The sequence below is a fragment of the Pongo pygmaeus genome, chromosome 1 (genome assembly GCF_028885625.2).
Source record: "Pongo pygmaeus isolate AG05252 chromosome 1, NHGRI_mPonPyg2-v2.0_pri, whole genome shotgun sequence".
Classification (NCBI taxonomy): domain Eukaryota; kingdom Metazoa; phylum Chordata; class Mammalia; order Primates; family Hominidae; genus Pongo; species Pongo pygmaeus.
Genome location: NC_072373.2, coordinates 9189391 through 9205876, shown reverse-complemented (window position 1 = coordinate 9205876; position 16486 = coordinate 9189391). Strand labels below are relative to the sequence as shown.

Sequence of the window (16486 nt, the reverse complement as noted above, 5' to 3'; positions counted from 1 at the left end):
TAAATATTCCTCTTCATTTAAAAAAGTCGTAAAGTTTTTTAAATATCCCTCAAAACCTTAGGAGACTGAATTCATAAGAAAGATAAGCAGTGAATTCTTGTTAAGTGGCTGGTAAAAAAACAAGCATAATATCATTCACTCCCACCAATGGATGCCTTACAGATGGACGACATGAGTCATGCCGCTGGCCTTGACTCCCTTCTCACCAGCAAAGACCTTACAATCTGACTGCCTGTTTAGAATCTGGGACTGCTAAGAATTGGAGTTGGGAAGGTGCCCAGGAGGAATGCTTGGAAAGACTTTCTAGAGCTCATTGGAGAAATTTTAACAAGCAGGTGCCTTAAAAGAAATAAAAAATAATTGATATCCTTGACCTGAACTACCTCCAAACTACCCAGTCTATGATTGTCTCTTGATTCTGCAAGCAGGTGATATGGAAAACATGTGATAGTCATCTAGGACTGTCATTCTCAAACTTGAGCATGCATCCCAATCACCTGGCAGGAAGGCCTGTTAAAACATAGATTTCTGGGCCTCACCCTCTGAATTTTAGTGACAGGAGGTCCAGAGTAGGGTCCAAAAATGGCCATGTCTAACGAGTAACTGGTTGATGCTGCTTGATGCTGGGGCTCCAGGGACCACACTTAGATGACAACTGATCTGGAAAATTGATGAGTCAATTATATAGTGATCTAACTAAGTTAGCTGGCTTATTGACAGATATTTGGGCTCCTTCTTGTGCTGAGAGCAATATCACCATATTTCTGTGCTAAAGCCCTCAGTATATTTTTTGCCTGCAGGTAAGTTTATTGGGTGACAACTTTGTTGCCAAACAATGACTTTCTGCAAGTGTACTTCAGAGATGCATTCATTGTGTTTTGATCACAGGCACACCTGCTCAGTGCTTCCCATATACAGCGACCAAGCCATTAATCCTCCCTAAATTCAACACCTGCGCTGACCTTCCCCTTAAAGGTCCCATCCTTAAAGGAATCTTCAAGTCTCCACTAGGTCATTCTAATAAGCGGAAGGTGACACTAAACTAAATAGGTAATCATCCCAGGGCACTGGGTGAAAATATTTATCCTAGGTCATTCTCCTTGTCTGATGTGTCACTTGGGAATTAACCTTTCTCTGATGCCTCACTGGCTTGTGGAGGGCAAGGGTAATGAAAATACGCTGGGAGCTATTTCTAAGTGTTGGTGTAGCTATGTCTTTAGTCTAAATGATCAACCACATTCTGTTAAAATATTTAATACCACATAAGCTGCTCTCCTAATTTCTTATAAATGTGCTTTTAACTTCAAGCCAGTGAAAGGCACATGGTGGTGATATTTTGGAGAAAGTAGAGAAGAAAAGAATGAATCCTGATGGTTGTTGAGACAGAACCTGAGCCTCGAACTTCATTTTCTCCCGTACCCAAACCTTGGTGAAACAACAGAGGAAAGTATTGTTCTGTAATTGTAGGCAGAACAAAAGCAAACCTTGAGTCATGGGTGACCAACCAAGGAAGAGTCCCCTTGGGAGGAGGAGGTGCCAAAGACCAGTGATACTGCTTTGGGTTATGTGCACTGAGGGTTTCCAACCCTGATGGATATGGATTCTAATTTAAAATATCACAGAGAAGAAAAAAATAGACGTTCCCATGGCAACATTTTCTCAGGGCCAGCTCTTCTGTCTTATTATCATATCTTATTTAAATATTTCCTGGAATCAGTTTAAACTTAATCCCTCTGTGTGTCTTCTATTTTCAGTGGCCATGGAGAGCGTAACATCTGGTCAGAGGTTTTCCTTAAATAAATTGTATAATCGTAGGCAGGTCCATCGATTCCCATATGTTTGCTTGTGCTTACAATAGCTGCAAATCTAATATCATATAAAAATTTCATTAACATTCGTTTCCAGATCTCTAATTAAGAATTTTAAGTTAGCTAAATCTAACATTCCTTCAGGAACTGCGGTAGACACCTGCCTGCAGCTGGATATGGTACCATTTGTCACAACGTATGCTGTGTTCCAGCCTGGTTCCAAAGAGCATTACTGGGTTTCTCTGTGAACCACGTTGTGCCAGATACTTGGAGAACAACCGTCCATAAATGTTCCTTTGACATGTGATTTTATCAAAGCGACCTTTTCTTTGTTATTCTTTATCATTCTTACAAAAATTAATATTTCTCTCCTCCACCACCCTCCCATGATGTTTATTTGTCCTGATTTGTTTCTTTGTCTTCCTTAAACAACTGCTTATGTGACTCAGCATTCATTCATGTTCCTCGTGTTTCCAGCTGGGCTCCTTTACTTTATAGGCTGTGCACTGATACCAGCTTGCCAGCAGAGAGAATTCACTTTCTTCTTATTTTCTCCTTTTTTGAATGTGATAATTGGATGGTGTGTCATGGGAACTCATGAGTGCTCAAAAAGCTTTTTTTTTTTTTTGGCGGGGGTGTACAGAGTCTCGCTGTGTCACTCAAGCTGGAGTGCAGTGGGACAATCTCAGCTCACTGCAACCTCCACCTCCCAGGTTCAAGTGATACTCCTGCCTCAGCCTCCTGAGTAGCTGGGATTATAGGCGCCCGCCACCATGCATGGATAATTTTTGTATTTCTAGTAGAGACGGGGTTTCACCATGTTGGCCAGGCTGGTTTCGAACTCCTAACCTCAAGTGATTTCCCCCAGCCTGCCCTAGCCACCCCCACTCAGCCTCCCAAAGTGCTGGGATTACAGTGTGAGCCATGGTGCCAAGCCTTCAGACAACTTTAAAAGCTAATTAAACCTTCAGAAATTTGATTTGTTGGAATAAGTTACACCTGGGCAAGCTGAATTTCCTTTTTCATAGCATCAGAACTTCCAGCATTTTATTCGCATCTATTGAGATGTTTTTGAAGAGCATTTCATTACTTCTAAGTATATGAATACGCCTATCTTTAGTTAGTTATTCAGTATACAAGTTTTTTTAAAGTGTCAGTTTCTCAACTATAACCAGATCATCTAGATTTTTGTTGAAATCAGATTTATTCTGAAGCTAATAAAGCTGAAACTTCAAGGGACCCCTGAGGGATAATGGAGCAATGGTATTTTATATTCATAATGTTGTATTTATTTTGTTAAAGGAAACACAGCAAAATTTACAAGCTTCAGTTTCCACAAGGCTTGTATCTGTCCCTGATTTGTAATATATTGAAATACAAATCTTATAAAAGGCCTTTACTTTCATAGCCTTGTTGTATAGTTGAGTTGCTTGTTTAAGTGGTGGTCTTGATGGTTATTGTGGTGTTTATCTCTGGAGATAAATGCATTCTGACACCAACAGTCATATATCAGTAAGAATAGCAATGAATTTGGGAGGCCAAAGCAGGAGGATTGCTTGAGCCCAGGAGTTCAAGACCACCCTGAGTAACATGGCAAAACCCCATCTCTACAAAAAAAAAATGCAAAAAGTAGCCAGGTGTGGTGGTGCACACCTGTAGACCCAGCTACCCGGGAGGCTGAGGTAGGAGAGTCACCTGAGCCTGAGGAGGTTGAGGCTGCAGTGACATGATTGCACCACTGCACTCCACACTCCAGCCTGACTGAGAGACCCTGTCTCAAAAAAAAAAAAGAAAAAGAAAAAAAGAAAAAAGAAGAAGGGCAACATAGCAAGACCTGTCACTGCAAAAAACATTTTTATGGTTAGCCAGGCATGGTGGTACACACCTGTAGTCCTAGCTACTCAGGAGGCTGAGGCAGGAGGATTGCTTGAGCCCAGCCCAGGAGGTTGAGGTTGCAGGGAGCCATGATCGCACTACTGCACTCCAACCTGGGCCACAGAGTGAGACCCTGTCTCAAAAAAAAAAAAAGTGGCAATGAAAAATAGACTGAATTAGGTGGGATCATGTAGCATTGCATCAACTCTGATGCAATTGCCTGATGCCTTCATGGGGAGAAACCAAGTAATATGTTAATCAACCTCCCTGAACAATTAAGTTTCATCAGTAGTGTCCCAAACCCAGGTTTGCTAATTGGCCAGTGTTAAGGGAAGGAATGCGGGGATCTTAACGCTGCTTCTTCTATCATGTAAAACCCACTCAAAGGACTCAGTCCACCTCTGTTTTTGGCTCTTACCCATGGTTTATGCAGACTGAGTAACCAAGCTAAGCCAGCAATGGAGGACAACCAAGTACGTTGTCATCTCCATAGTGGGCTGGTAATTATACTCCAGTCCATCTGAAGCAGCCTCATTGTCTGGGGTGATACCCAAGGTTCATTGTCTCATGGCCAGGGAAGTCAAGGACGCAGACACACAAAGAGTGAAGTAAAGAGTGGAAGTTTAACAGGCCTAAGAAAGATAATAGCTCACTGCTGGAAAGAGGAGTCCTGGAGGAATGGATCACCGGATCCACAGTGGAATGCAGGGGGGTTAATAGATGCCTGGTGAGGAGGTGGTGTCTGATTTACATAGGGCACGGAAGATTGGTTGGATCAGGTGTACCATTTGCTTAGGGCACGAAAAACTGGCTAGGACTAGGTGCACTATTTGCATAGGAGTCAATTTCTGGTAGCCCCCACTCTAATCTTTTATTATGCAAGTAGGTTTTCTGCCTGACCTGTGCCATGTTGTCCATCCCTTTACTGTACACGTGGTAACACGAACAGGGAAGATGGAGCCTCCGTGTTGGACATGCCTGGCCCCTAGGTAGCCCTTTTCTATTGGCACAGCTGCCGGCATTCCCCTGTACAAGCTTCCAGCTTGCTTATCTATGTTTGCAGCTCAATTTTTCAGGCTGCTTTTTATTAGAAAAAAAAAGATTTCTTGGGCTGCTTTTTGTTGAAAGGGAAGCTCTGCAAGGACTCTTTTACACTATCTGCCTAAATAATTTCTTTCTACCTCCTGTATCACATTCACTTTATCAGGAGAGATGATGTTTCAGCCAGTCAGTCCTGGGCTACCACACCTGGGCTGGGATGGGCTGAGGCTGTGCTTATAAGCTCAATCAGAAATTTAACCAATTCTAAATGACAGTCTTGCCAGAGAGCATCAGGCATAATGATGGTGGTGAGAGAGAAAGATAATGCTTGCCTCAAGGAGTATAGTGTACGTTTCAAAAGGGCCTTTAGTCTTGGCAGTTTCTGGTATATCTGTCACAGAGTAAAGAGGAATCAAATCTCTGTTGAATGTAGAACTGGAAATGTATGAACATAACAATAATCACATGGTTAATGCCAGTCACAAGAGGACCCCGCAGCAGTGTAAGTTAAACAAATGGAGAGTCAGGCATGGTGGCTCATGCCTGTAATCCCAGCACTTTGGGAGGCCAAGGCGGGCGGATCACCTGAGGTCGGGAGTTTGAGACCAGCCTGACCAACATGGAGAAACCCCATCTCTACTAAAAATATAAAATTAGCCAGGCCTGGTGGGGCATACCTGTAATTTCAGCTACTCGGGAGGCTGAGGCAGGAGAATCACTTGAACCTGGGAGGCCAAGGTTGCGGTGAGGCTGCAGGAGGTGAGGTTGCGGAGAGGAGGCAGAGGTTGTGGTGAGCCGAGATCATGCCATTGCACTGCAGCCTGGGCAACAAGAGTGAGACTCCATCTCAAAAAAAAAAAAGAAAAATGGAGAGTGTGTTTTAGTTTTAGAGTTTGGCAAACACAGTCCATTTCCTAGTACTGCTACTTAACTAGTAAAATGTTCCTCAAGCAAGTTTCCTCTTAAACCCTCTGAGCATCAGTGTCCTCGTACATACAATATTGAGAATAATGTCTGAATTACTGACTTATTATAAGGATTTAATCTAATGAATATATATGCCATATATTGAGGGAGGCACAGTAGGCACTCAAAATATGGTAGGCAGTACCAATTATTATAGGGTCGCTTATACTTCGGGTCATATTGTGCATCCTGAAATATCACAATTCAGCAACGTTCATAGCACTGTACATGGTGCAGTGCAACTTCAAATATTAACACAATAAGACATGTTGAATCTTCCACTAGCATCATAAAGATTTTTAAATCATTTGAATCTGGGAGTTGGCAATTGCAAAAAAGAATTCCTTTGGAGAAGCTTGGCCATTTCTTTGCAACATATTAATTCTATGAAGTGTTTGATGCATGTTATCATCAGTATGATCCGATTGATAATATTTACCACAGATGGAGACTTCATCACATCTCAGCCACTGAATTATGTATCCTTCATATAAGATCCCAGGAAAGAGAAAGACAAGCTTTACAGGATGAAGTCATCTGCACTGGTGACCTAGGTGTACGCGCACAGTTTGCAATCAGGTGTATATGGTTTTAAATTGTCTACTTACTGCCTGTATATTAATACATGCCCCTTTCTTGTCCTCAGGGAGCCTAGAGGTGGGTGGGGAAAGATGACACATCTGAACTTATCAGGGCAAGGGACCTTCTATGCTGAGATCCTCATGCACACCCCAGGCAGCCAGAGTTCTATCACCCAGAGGAGGTGTAACTTAATGGGGTTTTCTAAAAATAATTCCAGGCACCTAACCTCAGCATTCAACCTGCACTTAATTTTTGTTTTTATTAATAAATTTCAGTATAATTTCTTTTTTTCCCTCTGAATAAATCTTTCCATTTGCATTGCTTTCACATGCCAACTGAAAAATGATGAGGTTCATGAGTTTGGAAAGGAGAGCTTTATTTCCCATAAAGAGTTGCACCTTGAGGGTGGCCATTCTGACAGGCTAAGAAGCATAACTTCCTGTCAGAAGCAGAAACAGACACAAAGGGAACAGGAATTTTGCTGAGTAGGGTGGCCTAATATACATATTTAATAAGCTATGGGAAGCATCATTAATATTTAGGAAGGGAGAAATGTACGCATGCACAATTGAGCTTCATGCCCCTTCCTGGGTCCCATGTACAAAAAATGGCAGCATTAGCATGACCTGAAGGTGGAGTTTCCAGCCCTCTAACGTCAAAAGGTGAAGCAGAGGACACGAAAACCCTCACTGCACATTCTGCATAGGCTGGCCAGAGCCACTCCATGGTAGATGGTCTCTTAACAGGCAAAGAAGGAAGGGGTAGCATTGGGGGTTGGTTGATATCAGAGTGGAGTTTGAAAGGGCTGGTTTCTGTTCAGCCTTAAGGGAAGAAAACTTCTTCCTAGTTATTAAGGGCGGGGGTATAGCAAGGTGTGTCTGATATATCCCATCACAGCCGAGAACTCAGTGTTCAAGGTCACCCTAGGGTCCCTTTGGCCAAGAGATGGTCCGTTCAGTCAAGTAAGAGGCTTAGAATTTTATTAGCTTACACACACTTTTGGTATTTAGTTTTTTCAATCATATTCCTCTCATGTTTTAGAATAAGGATTCGCACTGTTTTGTTTGACTGGTTCAACTTTATTCCTTTGGCCTGTTGTTTTTAATCCCATAGAGCCAGAATTAATAGTGATATGAGCTTTAGTTTCCATTTGGTTTCAGGAAATTCAAAACAAGAGATCATTGTTTTCTAATATTTAATTATATAGGCTGTGCCAAAGTAGACATTTTATTATTATTTTATTTTGATTCTTGCAGTTTCTGTACTTGTTTCATTTTCACAGATAGGTGGTACTTTCATTGAAATAATCATCTTTTATTCTTGTGTATCAAGTTTAAAGAATTTAATTTACATTTTATGATTTAATCAAAATCTGAAAATGACCTTGGAGTTTATTGTTTTAATAAAATTGTTTCTTAAGCTCCTGATCCATCTTAAACTACATTGCAATCCTTGCATATTTATTAATTATTTGATTTTATACAGTTTTATGATGTGGGACAGATGGTTGATGACTAGCTCCTTTGACACTGGTAAAATTAGACATGCAGCTTTAATTTTTTACTAAAATTATAATAGATCTAGTGGGGAAAAATGAATCTAGAAACGAGCTATTTGTTTTCGGAGTATCTTAGATTTGTATTGGGCTCACTGATGCTGAGCTCTGCAACATTTCACTTAAAAGAGTCTTCAGCAAACACAATGTCTCATACACCTTCCTGTCCTGGAAATCCTATTTAAGCCAAGGACACAATGTGCCAAATCTGAATCCTGGACAGTGTCTCTTTATGTTTTGGGGTTATTTTTAAAGTGTGTGTGACATATAGATTTATTTGCACTGAATAGGAAAGATGTCCACAATGTATTGTTTAATGAAAATAAAAAGCAAGCTAGAGCACATAATACACATTGGAGGGTTGGGAGTAAAATCTTGGGTCAGACGGCTTGGGTTTGAGTCTTAACTCTGGCTTCCTAGGAGCTGTGTGACACTGGCCCAGTCTCAGAACCTCTCTGTGTCTTCATTTTCTCATCTGGTGACTAAATAATAGACTCTTCATTCACAGGATCCTGGTGAGGATTAAATGAATTAATATGTGTACACACAGCGAGCAGTGCCTGGCACATAGTGAGTGTTTAAAAATAAGTATATGTCATTTTGCAAAGGAACACATTTTGGAAGAACATATCCATTCATCTAACAAATATTTACTTAGTAAACTGCTACCAGTGATTACCTCTAGGGCATGGGAATAAGAGAGGCAAGGGCAACAGGACTGAGTTTCTGCTTTATAAGCTTAGGTATTGTTTTCAAATTTTGCTTGTTCATGGAAGATCTGCTTACTAGGGCAAAGATTAGGAAATAGACCTGAGAGCCAGCCTGTGTGTGTGACATCCTGCATCTGTGTTTACAGTTAGCTGTGTGATTTGGGACAAGTCTTCAACTCCTTGGTGCATCCATTTCTTCACACTTAAAGTGGAAATCATAACAGTCCCCACCTCGTATGGCTATTGTGTGGATGAAATGAGTCACTACATGCATTTCACTTAGAAAAGCACAGGGTTCCTTGAAGGACAGAAGTGATTGGCAGCTGTAGCAGTAGCAGAGGAAAGGGTAGGGTCAAAATCTGCAGTGCCCTAAGGTTCTCATGATGTTTGTCTTTGAAATCATAAAAAAAAAAAAAAAAAAAAGAATTTAGAAAACATGTCCCTGAAAAAACAATAGAAATCAAAATAAAATTGTAGGGTTTTTTTCTCATTTCCATAATTTCCTATTTATCTCACAATAGTTTTTAATCCCTTAGCCATGTATATAATTCTTTGCTCAGTATCTTACCCAGTTTTTCCTATTGGTGAGGTTTCTCCGCTTTGTATCTTATCTCTTTCTTCACCTCCCCCACTTCTCCTTCTTCTTCTTCAGTAGAATTCACTTAGTTCTTAAGGGTCTTTTGCTCTCATCTTGTTGAGAGGAATCACAGCGACTGTCTTTTTCTGGCCATATTTGCTTTTCTAAGAAAAACTGATGACTAATAAAGCCATAGGCATCAAATATGGATCCACTAAACATTTTATCTACTAAGGAACCACTTTATTTTCATCACAGTTGGAGATTCTAAGACAGATTTGGAAACTCAGTAAAGGAAGGAAAAGGAAAAAGCTTTTGATACTGACTTCAAGGGATGAACAACCTAATAGTAAAATGAAAACATATATACTCAACAAGGGATATTTCAAATATTTAAGCAGGGAATGGCACAGGCGCAAGTGGCTGCCTTGTGGTGGCTGCCTTGCTGGCATGCCCCAGGGACCTCAGCCATGAGTGTGTGCGGGAAGCAGGAGAGAAGATTCCCATTTATTTTATTTATTTATTTATTTTTATTTTTTGAGATGGAGTCTCACTCTGTCATTCAGACTGGAGTGCAGTAGCATGATCTCAGCTCACTACAACCTCCGCCTACCAGGTTCAAGTGATTCTCGTGCCTCAGCCTCCCAAGTAGCTGGCATTGCAGGCATGTGCCACCACACCTGGCTAATTTTTGTATTTTTAGTAGAGACGGGGTTTCACCATGTTGTCCAGGCTGGTCTCAAACTCCTGCCCTCAAGTGATTGGCCCGCCCTGACATCCCAAAGTGCTGGGATTACAGGCATGAGCCACTGCGCCTGACCGAGAAGCCTTCCATTTATAAAGCTTAACCCACCAACAACTGTGTCAGAGGCTTTACCTACTGTTTCATTGAATCACTTAACAACCATACAGTATTACTAGTCTTAATTTTCTGGTGTTGCACAGAGGATCCCAGAGCTTTAATAACTAACCTGAAGTCTCAAGGCTTGTAAGTGAGGAGCCAGGACACAAATTCAGGCTGTCGAGCACCTTGCAGGACCCTCTGGTGCCTTCAGTATATGGCAAGCGTTCACTGCCCTGGAAGATAAATTCAAGGGCAGCAAAGAACAGTTGCAAAACAATTTCCATATTATGTGATGCTCCTTTTCCTCAGAAAAATCTAGCTGGATTGTGTCCATGACTAGACAGACATTTGAAGAGTTGATGTGTTTATGGAGAACTCACCTCTTTTTCTCTGCAGCAGTAGAGGTTGAAGCAGTTCCACGGCAACTGCCTAGGTATATAGGGATGCCCCTCTCTCCTGGCTATACCTCCTTCCTGTCTTGAAAGATGGATTCCCCTGAATTCTTTCATTTCTTGAGCGCATCCCTCCCGAATGCCACTGAGAGAGTTGTGAGAAAGCCTGAATTTGTTTCTCAGCCTTCCTTCCAGCTGCCTCTGCAGCCCCCAGTCCTCTGCTCTCCATCCTTCCAAGTTACTGCTCATCAGACACAACCTCCATTCCTGCCATCTTACCTTTTCTCAAATTTTGCTTTCTTGAGCCCTTCTGTTACTGATTCTCCCATCCAAAGTGTAACTATTACAAATTGTTCTACCCTATAGACACATACATGCATAGGTTTATTACAGCACTGTTCACAATAGCAAAGACATGGAATCAACCTAAACGCCCATCATCAATAGACTGGATTTCTTTAAATGTAGTACACATACACTGTGGAATACTATGCAGCCATAAAAAATGAGATCATGTCCTTTGCAGCAACATGGATGAAGCTGGAAGCCATTATCCTGAGCAAAGTAACACAAGAACAGAAAACCAAACACTGCATGTTCTCACTTATAAGTGGGAGCTGAACACTGAGTACACATAGACACAAAGAAGGGAACAAGGTATACCAGGGCCATACATGAGGGGGGAGGGTGGGAGCAGGGAGAGGATTGAAAATCTCCTATTGGGTACTATGCTTATTACATGAGTGACAAAATAATCTGTAAACCAAACCTCCACGACACACAATTTACCTATATAACAAAACTGCCCATGTACCCCTGAACCTCGAAGTTAAAAAACAACAACAACAAAATGTAACTATTCATCTCAATTAAAACAGAGTAGAGGCAATCGTTCTAGGTCTTCTCTGGGAAAGACATTATGCTAACTCTCAAGAAACAACCTTGAGTAGGTGAAGATGAAAGTGTCCCTCCAGGGGTCTGTGCCGTCCTGGGAGAGACACAGTGAAGTGCTCTGTGAGGTTAACAGTAATATGGGCAGAGTGCGTCGGGGACATAGGCTCTTCCCTCTGTTTGGAATGCTGTGTCCTCTCTTGACTGCATGGCAGCTTGGAGTCTTATTCCTCAAGACTCACAAAATGTCCTTATCTTTGCTACCACCACATCAACTCAAGCAAAGCTAATCACCTATACTGCTCCTTCCACTGCGATTATTTTGTTTAGTTGATGGCATTGCCAACAAGTGGTTTTCCAGAACAAGAACCATATCCCCAGTCTAAGCCTTGCAGGAAGTTCTCAAACACATTTACTGTGTGAAATAATGATCAAAGAGTTGAACACATGAATATGAGATTCCTTTTTTGCTGGGTGGGTGAAGAATGTGATTTCCAGAGAAGTGGGACCTGATTCTTGAAGAGATTTGGAGTTTGCCTCATTAATTAGTATCAGGACATTTTCCAGGTTTTCCTGAAAATCACAATGCTACATTTTTCTGGGTCTGTATGATCTCCCTTTATAGCAGGGTTTCTCAGCTTCGGCACTGTCAACATCTTAGCAGCCTTAATTCTTTGTGGGGAGCTGTCCTGTGCATTGTAGGAGGTTTATCAGCATTGATAGCGTCTACCTACTATATGTCAGTCACACATTCTCCCCAGGTTGTAACAAGAAAAGTGGCTCCAGACATTGCCAGATATCCCCTAGGGCAGAGTTACCCTGGGTTGAAAACCACTGCTTTATACTCAACAAATGTTAGCTCTTGTTAGGTATGAAAAAGACCTTGCTATAAAGTCAACCAGCCATAGAAAAATTATTGAATTGATTTTACCATTTTTGAGAAACTGCTGTGGGCCAGTCAGGCTATACTGGGTGCTTTATACAGATTCTGTTTAATCCTCAAGTATTATAATCCTCATTTTGTAGATGACGATGTAGGATCAGCGTGCCTAGGCAATGTGCCCACGTGGCAGAATCGGATATACTTCCTGGCCCTAGCATGCTATGGCAGGTTGTTAGCTGTTTAATGCATGCCTCCCACATTGCTTCTACTCTCTTTGCAAATATACAGTTCTATCTACATGTATGAGTTGGGGCGTGCAAATAGGCTGAAGTCTGAAGGGAAATCAGATGTGTGGAACATGTCCAGATATAAAAATAAATACTCTGATAAATATGGACCTGGAAAAAAAAAGCGATCACGAGTCTAACTTAATCATGAAAGCATAAATATTAAGCCAAAGGAATTTTCTTCACCAGGTGTCCTTTCAGTACATAAACTGACATATTAGAAATATTTAGTCCAAATGACTGTTTTCACTAGATTTTTCATCAGAATAACTTCCACAGTTATATCAGATCGGCTGGTATTTTAAAAGCATTGCCTTTATCCTCCACTATAAAGGCACAGTATTAAAAACACATAATAATAAATACATCTTTAAAATGTTGAAGAATAATCAGCAAATCTGTTTGCAGTGGAACAGAATCCAGCTGCACTCTTTCCCTGTTTCTCTCAGAAAAGAGTAACTTCAGCAACAAGGAGTCTGCCCTTTCCGGGTGAAGGGGTCATACTAATATTTAACAAGAACTTCTCCCGCGTGCTTTTCACTTCGTGCCATTTCTTTAGATATTCTAATGACAAAAGGTTTTAGACTTGAGAATGCTAATGCAAGGAAACATCAGTCGAATCTAGGTTTTTGTTTTTGAGGAAAAACTGTTATTTCAGCAGCTACTGCCACACATAAGAGGTCCTGATGCAAATCCTTTTCCAAGCATCCTGCATTGTTGTTGTCAAGGTCCATATTTATCAAATCAAGTAACAACCCATGAAAAGTGGCAACCAAGGGAGGAGGCAGCATGATAAATCAACTTTCTAAAAAAAAAAAAAATTCTCCTTTTTAAATAGAATTTTATTCCGGTTTTGGCTTTCAGAGATGTTTTGTTCACAATAAGAGCCATTGCTCCATATTAGGTAACATCTTTCCCCCTTGCAGCTTCAAATGAATATCAAGAGCCAGGTTCACAAGTTGGATTCCCTTTAAAGACACGTTTGATTGCAAAGCTTTGTTGACTCTGTTTGATATTCTCCGCGAACTGCATGACTGAGCTAAGCTGAAGTTCCTGGTCGCCAGCATGGGGAATGGGCAGCTGCTTCAGCGCCTGCTGGCAGAGGTCGTTCTCCGAGTCTGCTTTGCCACCTAGTGGCTTGATATGGTATTTCCATTCACCAGATAGTTTTAAAAGTCATTTTAGCCGTTGAATGCTATAGTGAATTATAACAGAAAACAGAGGCATTCTAAGCAAAGAAGGCAGTCAGAGACCCAAAACAAGCCCTGAAAAATGACGCAGACTGGATTACAAATAGGGAAGAAGCACTAAATAGTTGGTCTGAGAAAAAACGCACGGCTGTATGTTGCAAAGATATTTTGGGTTTTTCCCATATCATTACTTCAAAAAATAATTATTATTATAGAGGTAGAATTAACTTAGACTTCTAGAAAAATTTACACGTTTTTAATCAGTCCAGCAGGTTTAAAAATCGAGAGCCCTCAAACATTTTTCCCAAGTAGGTACTGCCCGGTTGGCTCAGAGGACATGAAATGAGTTTATCTCCTTGGAATTCATTATAACCAGAAGCCTCACATGTATATTGGCCTTTTCCGTTTCTGTAAGCAATCTCACATGTATTTCACACTGGATATTTACACATTTTTAAATTTTTTAAATTTACCTATATATTTTACAGACTTACAACCCGAGAAAAGTTATTTTTTGCCATAACTAGGGGGAAGAAGGCAAATTTCCTAGAACTAACCTTCAATTTCTCCTAAACTCAGTACTGTCAAATTTTTTTGTTTTTTTCACATTTTTTGTTTCACCCTCTTCTTTTAAATATTAATAAAAGATGTCAAAATATCCACTGCAGTGGCTTTCCAACATTATTCAACACAAAATACATTGTATGTACCTCATGACTATAGACGTAATTTCATATGTGTATGTCGAGCAAAAATTTAATGAAGTGATATTGATTGTCATTATGTGGTATGTATTCTGATATATCCTATTCAATGTGCTGTATGTTTTTTTCTTTTTTAATTCTCATATTGGTCCACTAATTGGCTCTTGCATTTTGAACTCAGTGTGTGTGTGTGTGTGTGTGTGTATATATACACACATATACATCTATTGAATTTAGTGTGTGTATATATACATAAATACATACATATATACATATATACATACATATATACACACATATATATGTATGCATATGTATATACACACACACATATATATATATATATATATACACACACACCAAGTTCAAAATGCAACAGCCAATTAGTGGACCAATTTGTGTGTGTGTGTGTAGTGTGTGTGTATAGTGTATATATATAGTGAGTTCAACATGCAATGTATATATACACTAAGTATATAAGTATAGTAAGTACACAATATATATACACTATATAAGTACACTAAGTATACCATATATATACACTAAGTATACATACACACATGCAGATGTAACTACCCCACAAAGGCACTGATGGTACCCACGTGCAGGATCTTGCTCAGTTTTCCACTTCTTGCCTGAGCTCTGGTGCCTGGAACACTTCAGTAACCATTCCCCGAACATTCCATCCACAATCTGGCAGGGAGGGAGCCTGCTCTGACCCCAGAGAGGAGCCAGGCACCTGCCCCTGCTCTGCACCTACCTGACCATGCCCTGAGCCCTCACGCAGGCTACATTCCTAGAACTCTTGCCTGGGATTACTTATAAAGTGCAAAGGTCACTGGGCTGACAAGAATCTCTGTTCCCACCACCTGTTTATTCCTGAGCATTAAAAGGAAAGACTTCCCGTAGGTCCCCTCACCAATATCATTCAATTCAATTAGTGTAGACTATGAACTCCCTTGACTCAAAATATCCTAACCCTACAGAATAGCTGTTGAGTCAGGATGAGGAAGGACTATTAAACATAGGAATGATACCTTCTACTCAGAAAATCACCATAAACGGAGAGCTCTTAGCCCAGGATTATCACTGCTTCATTTGGGTCTGACCTACAGCCTTGATTCTCAGGAAGTTACATATTACCTATGAAATAATAGATATACCTGAAGTAAAACATTTGGCGACTCTCATTTCTAATAAGTACTTTTAGATATTCTTTTTTTTTGAAGTCATTATGACCTGCTGATCACTTTCTCCTGTTGTCATCCTGTGTACCCATAGGACCTCCATTGCTGAGCCTCCAGAGAACAGTCCTTTTAATAAGGCCGTGACCCCGAGGCCTGGGAGAAGGTCATAGAAAATGTCTGAAAGAAGGTGGGAGGGATCTTGTTTCCTGGCCCTATAGGGACATTGTCTTCCTTGATAAAGCTGGGTACAGCCTTGATATGAATAGATTAGGGAGCACCAGGAATGTACCTCACCTGGGCTGTCGAGAAAAGACAGTGTGCTCGGAAGAGGCATGGCAGGTGCTGAATATTCCCTTGGAAGCACGAAGGCAAGAAAGGCCCCTACAGCAATGAGGGGAGAAAATCCACAACCCGAGTAGAACTAGGATTTCTTATGTGTGAGACAATACATTGCTCATTTACATGTAAAGTGTGTATAATATTTTTAATCCATAGTATTCAGGCGAGCAAGATCAGTAGTTTCATTTTTTTATAACTTGCCTCGAAGCCGCCTGTTGTGGCCCCATTCTGCATAGCAAATCACCACAAACTTAGCAGCTTACAACAAGGTTCCCTGTTCAGGGTCTCAACACTGAAATCAAGGTGTTCGCCCATGTGAGTTTACGTCTTAGGCAAGACTAAGGAAGAATTCATTACCACAGGCATTCAGGTCATCGGTGCTTCTGCCATGGTGACCCAGTGACCTCTGAGCAGCTGCCACCTCTGGGCACCAGACAGGAGGGCATGAGGCACGCATCTTCTTTGAGTCTGATCAATATTATCAGATGCGACCTCTTTTTTCTCCAACCTTCTCCACATTTAAAAGCAACAGCAGAGTGGAGGGCAAGATTCTAAGCCCTCCTTGGTGACCATCACCAATATCTTCCCCCTTTTAACTCTCTTCTTCACTTCCTTCTGGCTTTGGAAACTTTGAGATTTTTTTTTTCTCATTTGG

At 40.9% G+C, this 16486-nt stretch overlaps 1 protein-coding gene across 4 annotated transcripts in view; it reads left to right on the top strand.

The window, feature by feature from the left end:
• Window positions 1-16486, top strand: part of CHRM3 (cholinergic receptor muscarinic 3) — a 521859-nt gene that overhangs the window by 490504 nt on the left and 14869 nt on the right. The window contains exon 9 of one of the 4 annotated variants that reach the window (XR_010127531.1): window positions 1309-1818. The exons of the other annotated variants lie outside the window; for them this stretch is intronic. The gene's annotated coding sequence lies outside the window, so the exon portion shown is untranslated. Of the gene's footprint in view, window positions 1-1308; window positions 1819-16486 lie in introns of those variants that run through there. 4 annotated transcript variants of the gene reach the window in all.